The 13,279-nt window shown below is 42.1% G+C and overlaps 1 non-coding gene and 1 pseudogene across 1 annotated transcript; both read right to left on the reverse strand.

Moving 5' to 3' along the window:
* Positions 1-6,374: 6,374 nt before the first annotated feature.
* Positions 6,375-7,099, reverse strand: LOC121834235 (annotated as a pseudogene).
* Positions 7,100-8,859: 1,760 nt separating this feature from the next.
* On the reverse strand, positions 8,860-8,932 carry Trnat-ugu. The gene has a single exon. It is a non-coding gene; the product is annotated as a tRNA-Thr (tRNA).
* Positions 8,933-13,279: the final 4,347 nt, after the last annotated feature.

Consider the following 13,279-nt stretch of genomic DNA (forward strand, 5'->3'; position numbering starts at 1 on the left):
CATAAGCCACAAATATATTAGAGCTCGAAAAATTACGTATTAAAATATTTGAATTTTAATATTATTATTAATAATACAAATCGCGGCAATGTATGCCCCCAATTAACGCTACGATCACAGCAAAAACACAATTTAACCGTGATATTATTTCCAGAAAGGTATCAGCTTGTTTTCTAGTTAGCATATGAAAAACTCTGACATCACTATCAAGATAGACAAACAGTCAAACACTGGATGCAATATAAAGTCCTATGCGTCACGCGTTACTATAAAGCACACACACACACTTCAGCTGTCTGACTCAGATTCCGTCTTTGGGTTGTTGCAGTGGGAACAGCGTTTATTGATTTATACATTTTGTGGGCATATTGTAAAAATTGGGATTTTCTCTTATTCTTGCACGGGGAATAATGTTAAACCAATTAATAATTTGAATACCCCAATACCCATGAAAATACCCACAGTTGATTATTTTCCATGACAATTATCTGAGCTAGAAAATGCAGCGAGAACGCACAAATATCAGCACTGATTATTTCGACTATACAACTGCAAATATCAGCCTGGATCGAACATGTATGTCACAAAATAAAGTTTCCACGAACAACCACTCTAACTAAATAATTACGATGTGAGACACATCTTGCGTTATGAACGAATTCGAAATTAAGACCCCAACATTGAGAAATTCAATCCAAAATAGAGGTTAGTTTCGGTTTCGCTCCAGAAATAAAACGCGCATCCTTGCGTGAAAATTATGCTAAACACCGTTCTTGTTTTCAGGGTAAAGAGGTGACCTGCGCTCATAACACCCTAGCTTCCTCGTATTACCAGAAATAATTTGTGTTGCTCAGTGATGCCAACACACTGAACAGGCTCGGCAGCGGCACGCATCTCCGACCGTCACTATAACCGCCATTTTGGAAAATGAGTGGCGCCACCTATAGTTAGTTGGAGTCGCGAATAGTCCCCTTACTTGTGACTTCGGAACAGGTCAAGCGCAGTGCTTCAACGACGCGAATTCAGACCAGGGGCGGCTCTACAGGGGGCCCGGCTGGTCGACAACCTCCTTTAATTATCTGTCTCTCTCCCCAAAAAACTCTCGGTGGGGTGGGGGGGGGGGGGTGTTGTCAGAAAGAAACAGCTTTAGAAGAGACATACCACTGAAGAGCACCGTCCAGCGTACTTTTCTTACTTTTATTTGCTTGTTTCGGTGGAAGCGGGCCCTGCTTTGTTGGACCCGTTCCTCGAGAATAAGCTTTCGGGTTTTTGTGCGAGGATTTCCCAAACTTGTACTTGTCTCCCTCTTTTGGGTGTGTGCCGTACCCGCCCGACCTTCTGACGCTGAACGGCTCTGATGTTGCGCGCAGATTAGACCACCGCGCGGCGACAGCAGATGCAGGACTGCTCAAGCGAAAAAGCCGACAGCAAGGTGGAAAGAGGTGAGAGGGACCTTGCTTGGTGGACGATGCCGGTTCTGCTGTTCGTCTGGAGGGATTCTACTAATGACTTGGCTCTGACGCTCATAAGCACGGCTGCGAGATCCAGGAGTGTGACCTTGACGTCTCAACCCACCGTCCAACGTAATTTCCTTCCTTCGACTGCATTGTATTGGTAGAAGTGGGCCCTCGATTAGCCTGCTCTCTCCCTGTGTAATATGATCTGTTCTATGAAACGTGAACGTCTTTCCACTTTTGGATGCGTGCCATTGCCACGCGACCTATCGGAGGCGACACGGCGGCCGTAGTGGTCGTGGAACGCACCGCTTGCCCTGCGGTGGCATCGAGTGCTCTGCTGCTCAAAACAGGGAAGGCCGAAAGCAAGGGGGAAAGAGGTGAGCGGAACTCTAAGCGAGGTACTTGGAAACAACGCCGGTTTGTATATTTGTCTGTTGGGATTTTCCCATAGAATCAATGAAATGTCTTTTGAAGGATACAAAGGCAGTTCCAGGGGCTGGGCCATAAACTCTTATCTGGACCGCACTGGCTCTGCAAGTCTCAATATAGCACGCCATTTTCAAGGGCCGTTCTTGCTCTGCTACATTTTCAGCCTCGGTGGCATTAGTTACCACGATCTTCATGATGAGGGACAGGAAAAAAGCGCCCCAACGATTCTGCTACTGAACCGAAAATGTAAAGCTGAGGAAAGGTAAAAAACACAGGCGAGCTGGTGAATGGTACCGTCCGTTTTTTTTATTTTTCCTTCGTCTCAGGGTTATTATGGATATGTAAAGCTGAGCCCGATTTTTGGACTCCAAAGGATACACATTGTCGCAAAAGAGATCAATCGTCGATTTTTTTTCGTCTTCTGCTGAGTGCAGCCCTCCACCCCCGTGCTACCACCGTTGAGCAAGCGCCTGCTCGCTTTGGATTACTCCACGCCCCAGTCGAAAAAGAGCAGTGGTGGTGTGCAAGATATTGGACCATATCGTTGTGAAAGTGGATAAAATACGCGCCCAGGTCTCAATTCTGACCGGGCAGCTACGCTACGGCCGCTTTATGCTTTATGCCGTAGCGTGCACATACGCCAGGACGGACGGGTGTGGTTAGGCCTAAGGAACCGCGACCGCAGCCAGCGTTCCGACGGCCTGAAACGCTGCTCGTTTGTCTTTCGCGAAAACGCCCAGTGTAGGTACTAATTTTCTCCTTCGTACGACGTCGCTTCTGTGCTGTGTAGTCTGCCCTACCACGATGCCCAACTCGCCACTTGGCAGCATTATTCACTGGCGTAACATCGTTCGCCCGTTTCTGGCCTGAACAGAGAATCGCGCCAGTAAGCTTCGTATCTGAGCCGCCAAAAGAGCACAAGCGATGATCTGAACCGCTAGTGCACGTGAGAACTGCTTCGCATATGCACTCTCACGCCTCTGCAAGGATCAATCGCGCTCCTCACAGCTAGTCGCGATGTGGAAGTGCATTGTCACGCCTTCGGTGAGAGATATCTATACCCGCTGTCAGCTTTTTTTGTGCTCTACTGGAGAAGGTACTAAAGCGAAAACGGCAGCTGGTTCAACCAGTGCTTTCGTTGTGCGAGCACTCGAGGGGCTGCAGCATGTCCGCGGGCAGCGTGCACGCACTCGTACACCCGCAGTGGAGCACAAAGGTGACGCCAAGTGTAGTAGAGATTATTGGACAAATCGAGCGAAGGAAGCTGGCAGTGAGAAAATATTCCACAAGCCGACGGGTCATTTACAGTCATCGTCTTAACCTGCAGCAACGACTGGGCACCTATGCGAATGAATTAGCCGATGTCAGGGGTTGTCCTTGTTGTGCTTACCTTAGCCCCTGCAATGTAATACGCGCACATGCAAACTATGTTATGTGCAAGCATGCTTCAGACAGCAGGATTAGATTTGTCCTGGCTATGCTCACCTCAGAATAGCTGCAAAGGATGGTATGCGCACATGTCCGCAAGCCGTCAATAGCTTCGCCCGAGTGTTTTTGGAGCCTGTTCTAGACATAGTGCGAGGGCTGGCATTACCTGCTTGATTTTCACCTTTATTTGCGACCACGAAAAGCTTACCCATCTGGCACCAGGCAGTGGTGAATCAGTAGCCTAGACATAATGGGAAACCGATCTGAGCTAGCATGAAAGTTGCTTCAGCAACAGGGTTTCAAAATGCAGCTGCAGGAAGATACACTGCATGTTGGGCACGGCTTTAAACATTGCCATTGAGGTTTATTTTTCCAGAAGCTACAAAAATAAGCGTTCTCATCTCAGCTTGTTCTCTTTTTCAAAACTTGGTGATGTTAACCGCTTACGAGGTTCCATCAACCCAAATGTCCATTACAGAAGACTGGCACTTGTGGCCGCACGACCTTCCCTGGGCCACGTGCAGTCAAAATATGGAATGCCTAATTTTTCTGAAACCAGTAGCGAAAATATATGAGTCAAGACACTCTCAGATGATCGGCATGGTCGACTATATGCAGCAGACCTGAAAATAAAACTCGTTGGTGTATGACTGGCAACAATGTGAAGTGTTGGGCTAGTTGGTTTGAGGTGAACATCTTGGGAAGGAACAGCGGCAAATAAACTTGGACAAGAGTAGAGGAACAAACACGACAGGACGGCGCTGAACTACGAACTGTTTTTTAATGCGCAAAAGGGGAAGGTTGGCACGTTTGTGTGTGTCTATATAGTTTTATCTGACTAAGATTCTTCTTGTTTTCTTCCTTCCCCTTTTGCATAATAAACAACGCCGTCCTGTCGTGTTTGTTCCTTTACTCTTGTCCAAGTTTTTTTGCCGCTGTTTCTTCCCTAGCATGACTGTCCGTCATTTTTGTACCCAAGTTTATAAATCCATCCATATATATCAGGCACGCACAAAAGCAAGTTTACATCAGGAGCACTGGCAGTGAAACACAACGCGCGCAAATACACCCAACAGAAGATATGAAGAAAGCGTAACGAAAAACTTTTGGACAGTACTGCAGAAAGATGTTAAAGAATGGTATACACTACCTGTCTGCAAGGGAAGCTTGAGAAGTAGTCAGCCTATCTTTGATAGAACTGTCTCAGGCAAATAGCCCTTTAGGATTTCACTTCAAAATCCCCCTGAGTGTTATGCAGTTCTAGTGGTGCCCCACTGGAGCCCACCAACAAAAAAAGAAAGTTAATTTCTTTTGGTCCTCACACCACTCACGTGCAGGGTCCATGACGACATCCTTCCTAGAGCAGCTGTCTTTACAGATATCTTTTGAGCGCAGGGAATGGATAAAAGTCCAATCATGCCAAATCCAGTGAGTAGGGTGCGTGGGATAAGAGTTAGGATATAGGAATCCAATTTGAGAGGTAACCATAAAAAAGTGAACACTATTAGTGGTCACAGTAAACAGGGATGAAGAGGAAGCAGCAGTAAACCTTAGTTCTTGGTCAGCAGTGGGAGCGTCCCATTCCTTCCTTTACGCATTTGTGTATTTCTTGCGAGCCGACACATATAGCAGAAATGTATCAACTAGCACAACCTACCACCATGCCTATTAGTGCAAACAAAAAAACAAAAAAAAAACATTGAAAGTTCAAACTATGTGCACTTGGGATCAAGAATGAGGAGAGTGCTCGCTGTTCTGGTGCCTAGAGCTCCGAAGAATACAGAGTATCCGCCCCTTTCAAGCGCCCTCCTCTAAATTTTGTAACATGTAAAACAAATGTACATAGTACACATATACATGTTACTGTGATGACCGGACAAGCATCCACCTATCAATTTGTTGTGATTATCTGCAAACACGGAGTGGGAGCTTGCTTCGTATTTTGAGGTAGTCTGCCACTTGAAATCGCGTTCTAGCGCTCGGAATGTGGAACGAAGACCATATATATGCTATATAGAAGCTGCGAACCAGGAATAAGATAGCCGGGGCAGAGAAGATATACTCGAAAACCTATTTCGGGATGCAAATACTGAAATACATGTACTGCGAGGATAAAATACAGTAACAGATACATCAGTCTTCACAAGTTCAGCAATAAGGTATTATAAAATATGGATACTAAAATACTCGGCATTCCAGAAACTGCAAGATTGTGAACCCTGATCGTAAAATCACCGAATGTCAAATTAATTTGTTGTAAAGAGAAAGACAGTAAGAAAGGATGCACATGCACACATTATGTTTCTTTGATTCGCCTGAAATGACTGAACTAGCTCAGCAGCGGCACATTCCGTTCAACCGGAAGTTGCGCGGCCGCTGCCCTAACACGTTTGATTCATCCCAGTTCTGGACGAGTTCAGACCCAGTTCCTGAAAATCTTCCACCGGCTCCGGAGACAGATCAGAGTCCGTTGAAAAACAGACGACACTCCTCGTCCGTCTCGTTTCGCAGTGCCATTTATCAGAGCTCTTGCTCAAATGCCTGCGATGTTTAACAATAACCCTGAGACAGAGGTTTCATTTCCTCTCACTGATGAAAATAATGTAACGTGGTGGATGCAGATCCGAGATCCTAACCAAGGGTAGGAATTCGTTCTTTTATAATATTCTCAACGCGTTCTACGCAACTGCTTGTGCAGGTTTCGTTCCCTGTGGTAAGCGTTGAAATATTGGCTCATATAAATTGTTTCTTTTTGATGTTACGTTATACTGTGCTCATATTGTTCCCAAGACAGGAAACGTGTCACACTCTTGATAGCCGTCGCCTTCAGTAGCTCTTTGATGCAGACTGACGACTCCAATACATTGCAGAAGTCTGTGATTGAAATTAAAGGAAATAAAATCTTGGTTTCCATAAACTTAATCTGGCCGGCCTCCAGACAAAAAGCTACCATATAGTAACTTGACTGGGTCTGGGGCCCTAAAGCAAAACAAGCATAGCAATCTGGCTGAAAGGTGTTACACATAATAAGACCTCGTTATACAGCATATAGAGTTTCTCTTACCAACTAGGTATATATTTAAGTAACAACAAACAGAGTAAAAGAGTGAGAGCGAAGGAACGTTCGGCAGCAAGTATATTATGCGAAAGCGAGAAAAAGAAAAATGTCATAAAGAGACATCCGTGATAAATAAAACACATATACGATTCAGCGGTTGTCAGCGAGTATATATCTATGTTTCCTAGATGGTACCTGTTGAGAAGAGGAGGTAACATATGGGGAAGGAATTGTAAAGCATGATTCGTGCGGAGATGAGGAACATACCATATCTCACAGGAGCGCATACTGATCGAGATTTCCTTTTTATTCAAGTCCGAGGTTCTCCAAAGAAATTCAATGAATTAATTTGTTCTGAAATGGAAAGCATACAAAAGACGATACACGTGAATATTTGCGGCAATAATCATGAATTTTTTTCGAACAGCGGTTTAGTGTGATATAGGTAGTGTACATCCGCGATGATGCCTAGTATCTTCTCTTGAAGTAACAGTATTTTGTTTAAATTTGAAGTTGTTGTTTTACCCCACACGAGGTGAGAATAATTTATATGCGACCTAAAAAGGGCATGAAAAATAGGGAGTTTAGTGTTAACAGACAATATTGAGCGGCATCTTCTAATAACGCCAATGACTCAACACAACCTGCGGACCAAATTATCAATATGGCGATCCCATGACAGATGCTCAGAGAAAATTACGCCCACCGTTGTGTGGTGCTTAACTATATCAATTACTGTACCATTTAAGGTAAGGGATTTATTGAAGGGGACGTGCTTATTCAATGAAATACGAGTGCCTTTGTTTTGTTTACTTTAATTGTAAAGTAATTTACCTCAGACCATCTGCCAAATTGCGCGAGAATATCGTTCCCCTTAATAACTAGGCTTTCCGCGTCCACGCCCGGCACAAAAAGGCTGGTTTCGTTGGCATATGTTACAAACTGCGCAAGAGTACTAACCTTTACCACGTGGTTTATAAAAATGTTGAAGAGCAGAGGGCCTACTATGCTATCCTGAGGCATGCCGCAAGCTACGGCTTCGAGGGCAGAAGATCGCCCGTCGATGCTGACACACTGCTGGCGATTGGAGAGATAAGAATCCAAGAGTGCAAGTGCTTGACCACGTATTTCATAACACTTTAATTTATCAAGAAGCATTTAATGGTTGAGGCAGTCAAACGCCTTACTAAGGTCAATAATATAGTGTTAAAGGCTTGTTTTGAATGTTATTTAGATCTATTTTTTTTCTGGAGTAAGAGCGCTGACCCTGTCGACCTTCCCATTCTAAAACCAAATTGGGCGTTCGTTATTATTTCATGTCGATGAAGGAAAATTTCTACGCTAGTTTTGACATGTGTTTCTAGTCCCTTAGAAAAAATTGGCAGGATGGATATTGGTCTATAGTTGGTCATTAGGTTCACATCAACTCCTTTGTGAATCGCAGTAACTTTGGCAGGTTTCATATTTGCGGGGAACTCACCGGAAGCCAGGCTGAGGTTAAATATATGTGTGAGGTACGGTGTATTATGTAAATGACAAGCTTGACGGTTTCATTCGAAGATCACTAATATCACTACTGTTACTATTGTTGAGTCGCATGAATATTTTGTAGACCTCAAATTCATTTTTTGGATTGAGAAAAAAGGGCGAGCTTGGGCTCTGTGTGATATATTTATCAGCATCTTCATAACAAAAGGAATGATATCTCGGTCACTAGTAATGGTATTGTTATTCTAAAGGAAAATTGTGCCTCCATTTGATATGACATTTTTCTAAAAGCGTTTTGTGTCGGTGATGATTGCTCCCACCCTGTGTACCCTAATTATAACTTTTTGCCAATAGATCCTCTTGTAATTGACTATGACGGAATTGTAAAGTTGATTGATAACTTAAAACATCTTCGTCTTTTGGAGTTGGCAATGTCACCTGACACTCCTTAAGAATACTAAATATTATGTCGCAATTTACCCTTTCAAAATTTTTGAGCAATCTCATGCATCTGGTATATTGCCTGAGGAGCGAAAAATAGGGAAGGTAATTCCACTCTATAAACATGGCGATAAACAGAGTCCTCTTAAATATCGCCCCGTTTCCTTAATCAGCACACCTTGTAAACTTTTTGAGCACATAATATTCACTCAGTCGGTTAACTACTTGAACTCTAATTCCTTCGTTTCTTCATCCCAACATGTCTTTCGTAAATCCCTTTTATATGAGACTCAACTACAGAACGTCACTAATGATGTGCTTTCCATACTTGACCGTGGATCCTAGATTGATTGTGATTTTTTAGATTTCTGCAAAGCTTTCGACAAAGTTCCTCATAAACATTTACTCTTTAAACTCAGTCAACTCAATCTCGATCCTAACGTGCTGACTTGGATAACATTGATGAAAATAATCCCTGCAGAAGGGGAACAAGAGGGACAAGGGACGAACATAAATCTCCAAACACAGCTAGGTGACTGGTGAGCGACCGAAAAAATCTGCCTGGTCCGGGTATCGAACCCGGGACCTCTCCATTACAAGTGGAGCGCTCTACCAACTGAGCTAACCAGGTGTTAGACGTCAGTAGAGCAAACGGGTTTCATCAGCTGCCACCAGTCTAACACCTACAAGGGTGAAGCTTGCAACTTAATGTTATAATAATAATGCAATTAAATGCAAAGGGGCAAGCGAGCTGGACAACAATGTTGTCCAGCTCGCTTGTTCCTTTGCATTTAATTGCATTATTATTGGATAACATGTTTTTTTTAACTAATCGTTCTCAGTTCGTTCATGCTAACAATGTAAACTCTTCTATGAAACCTGTTACTTCTGGTGTACCGCAAGGGTCTGTCTTGGGGCCTCTGTTGTTAATTTACGTAAATGATTTACCACTGTGTGTATCATCATCTATTAGCCTTTTTGCTGATGATTGTGTAATTTATCGAGAAGTCACTAATACTACTGACATCCCCCTTTTTCAAAATGACTTACAAGCTGTGGCTGATGGGTGTGATTTGTGGCAAATGTCCCTTAATAGTAACAAATGTAAAGCGATGAATATCTCCCGTTGAATCACTATAACTTCTATTAACTCAATCTCTGAAATTTCTCTTGTAACTGTACCATGCCACAATTACCTTGGGGTGCACATCACTTCTGACATGTCTTGGAAAGCTCATACTGACCACATTATCGCCAGCGCTAACTCCACGCTGGGTTACCTAATGAGAAACTTTAGGTTAGCCCCAGTGTCCCTAAAACTACTAACGAATAAAAAACCGTTGTCCATTTTAAGCTAGACTATGCCGCAGCAATCTGGGCTCCGGATCTTTCCACTCTCGTGAGTGATCGTGAAGCCCTACAGAATCGCAGTGGCCGTTTTATATTTACTAACTATAATCGCACATGCAGAGTCTCAACTATGAAAACTAATTTATAACTTCCTCCTCTTTCAATATGCCAACAAATATCTCGTTTGTGTCTTTTTTTTATAAAATTTATGATCCCAATACTTCGCTAAAAAACAAATCTATCGTAAAATCCTGTTTTCATTTCGCCGCTCGTAGATCACCAATTTAAACTCGGAATTCCTCATTGCATTACCTCAGCCTATTATAACTATTTTCTTCCAAGAACATCTTCGGAACGGAAGCGCATTACAGTGCAATTCGTACACATACCGTCCTTTGACGTCTTTAAAAGTGCGGTGACTGCTTACTTGTGTTAATATTTTTATTTTGTTTGTTTGCCTTGTTTCATAAATTTCTTAACTTGTTTTCCAACTTTTTAAACATTTTAGTGCTTTGCTTCTACTGTTTGTACATTGTTTCTATTTCAAATTCGTCTTGTACCACTCCCCGCTGTAATGCCGGGGCCTTGAGGGTACTGAAATAAATAAATAAATAAATGTGCTTTACACAAAATTTACCAAGTAGGGATTGAAGCATTGTGCCGGTGGGGCACCGGATAGCTTTTGGTCATTGATCAGAAGCTCCCCCCATTTTATCGTTACGTGGGCGACGCTCGAGAACCTCATTTATAGATTTTCAAATCACAGCAGGAGAATTTTTCTATTTATATCTGAAGAGGTTTGCATGATACTGTGTTTTTGCTTCTTGTAGTATAGAGTTTAATTTATTTCGATATTTTTTGAATGACGCTAAATTGTCTGGGTGTCTTAAGGAAAAAACAATTTTAAACAATTCACTCTTTCTTATAATCATTTTGATGTGATCAATCGTGATCCAAGTTTTTTCTGATTTTCTTGACCGAGATATTAGTTTATACGGAAAATATTCATCATATCACTCTTCAACAATTCATAAAATGGATCGTAGACATTATTTATGTTGGATTGTAATGTCACAGTTGTCCAGTCGAGAGAACATATTTTGTTTTTAAAATGCAGCAAACCGTGTTCTGTTAATGGTTGGAAATAAGAAAAGCGTTTGATTTTTCTCTTGACTTCAAATCACAGCAACGAAAGGAGAGAAAATATGAATATGGTCGCTGATGCTTCAACTGATTGCACCAGCTGCAGTATGTCTTTCGCCCATATTTGTAATGAAGAGATCCAGTACGCTTGCACTTGGACAAAATCAAATTCGCACATTCGAAAGAGCTCAGAACATTGCTAAATTTGGTCCCAGCATGGGAAGGTTCCATCATATTAATATCAAAGTCGCCATCAAGAACGATAAAAAAATTATTTGTTGATGCAAATTCCAAATAACTATCCAGGAAGGATAGAGACCCTGCAACGTTGACCGACGGCGGACGATACACGACAGAGAAAATTTGACTGCCACTAGTTAATGTTAAAATTTCGTAGTCCTCGTTCATCTCAGTCTGGCAGCCCAGTATTTGGAAAGTTTCGCGTTGCTCCGCATAAGTGGAGACATCGCCACCCCTCCGACAGATTTGATTTAAGAAAAAAACGTTGGTACCCTGGCAAATTTAGCACGGGCTGGTCATCTTGGTATCACGTCTCTGAGAACATTATAACATCAAAAGCAACATCGCAGTCATCCAGAAGTGTGCAAACATCGTCCTCCTTTTTTTCTTGGGGAGCCCACATTAAGATGGAAAAAAGTAACATCTTTTAGATTTGATTGCTCCTTAACGTCTGATGACGGAATTATTTCATGGCACTTCAGAGCACTAGAGGCGTGCGCTTAATTTGCCCTTTGTGCAGTAGGCACCAGGTAGGCGCGGCAAAACCGCGGATTGCAGTCTTCTTAGCGTTTTCGCCGGCTTTGCACCTGCTGCACAACCGGAACATTTATTTTAGCTCACCACCGTGTTTCGCGCGTGCTTCTAGTTTATCAAACATGACTGATTAGGTTTTTTTCTTATTCAACTCAGAAAATTCATATTAAGAACCGCATGTTTATTTTTACTAGTTCAAATTTGATTAAGATCGAACTTAAGGTATATAATTTGCTATTTCTTATATTCCTAACGTCCGCCTTGTCTGGCATTTAGTTCACAAAAAAAAAAAAGATACTTTTTTAAGCACCATACTTTAGGAATGTCTAAAAACTTTGCAGACGCACCTTCGGGTTAGCTGTTTCCGAATTCTTAGAAAAACAAAACAAAAAAAAACACCGGCCGTTCAAATTTTTTCATCAAAGCTCATCATAACATCTGAATTTAGATATGGCATGAAAAAAAGTATTTTACAGTTAAGTTTCGACATCGTACAGGGTATTTTTCTTGACATACAATGCCACCCCAGTTTCCTTTGAAATTTCGGACCATTGACGAAAGGAATCTTACCGCTTATTCCTGCTAAGGATCATAAGGTGAAAGGTCTTTCGGGACACGTCAAAAGACGCTGCTTCGGTTTCCAGTTTGCGGCTTACAATTTGTGCTTTTTAGAGTAAAGAGGGGCTGTGTTGTTCGTAAGAGTGAATTCAGTGAACCATGGAGATTTCATAGAATGGGAAAGGAGGCGCACAGTTGAATCCTTTATCTTTTACCCCTTAATATTGCACGCAACGCTGCCGCGGGGTATGCAGGTGGATATGATGGGATGAATACCAAGTTCTAGAGACTACGCCTAGGTGTGAATTGATTTTAAGGTTTCGGCGTTTATTGAAAGCCCATTTGTTTGGAATTTTTGTCGTTTGACAATTCAGTAATCTCAATGGCAATGGCGCCAATGACAAATCGAGCCGTAGAAATATAATTGTGTCAAGCTTGTTCTTTTCAATCTACCTCACGTTTACACCGGATAAATATTTTTATATAAAAACACTGCATAATTAAGCTCTGAACTTTAGAAAATCGGGAATAAAAGAATACTCTATAAAATACTCAACTTCTGGCAAAAATAAACCCCGACAAAACATTCCAAATTCGGCAAAAAAAAAGAACTCAGGAAGCAGAATTGTAAATCTTCAGCCAGAAATGACGTCCGACACAGTACATTCTTAAGGAGCGTTCATTTACTGCTACGTCGTTTATATTATAAAATAGGGGGACTACCAGCTTCAATAAATTGGCACGATTAGTGCCAATATGGTTTGTGATATCCTTAACGGGTACCAATCGTCAATTGTAAGAATTGATGGCTCAGTAAAGCTGCATGCCCTACCATTAAATCTGTTGTTTTTTTTAAACAAATTTTCTTACAAACCTTGAGCTCTTTCTTAAAGGAGCGTTGCAACGATTTTCAGACTTCGGTCAATGGGCGCGGAAGTTTGTTTGCGTCGCATATGATCAAATGCTACTTGAACACGATTGGGAATTTGAGACACTAGCTTGAATTTGACACATTTTTATACTTCACCAGAACTGAGACGCGACGCAGTAAAAATATAACGTGAACTTTTAGATCTTATCAAAGAGAGAGTCTTACTGGCTTACCTAACACAGATTCGTCATTGCGCAACCTTTCGTGAAGTATTGCAGCCAT

Source organism: Ixodes scapularis, unplaced genomic scaffold, assembly GCF_016920785.2.
Source record: "Ixodes scapularis isolate PalLabHiFi unplaced genomic scaffold, ASM1692078v2 ptg000827l_1___fragment_1__unscaffolded, whole genome shotgun sequence".
NCBI classification, from domain to species: domain Eukaryota; kingdom Metazoa; phylum Arthropoda; class Arachnida; order Ixodida; family Ixodidae; genus Ixodes; species Ixodes scapularis.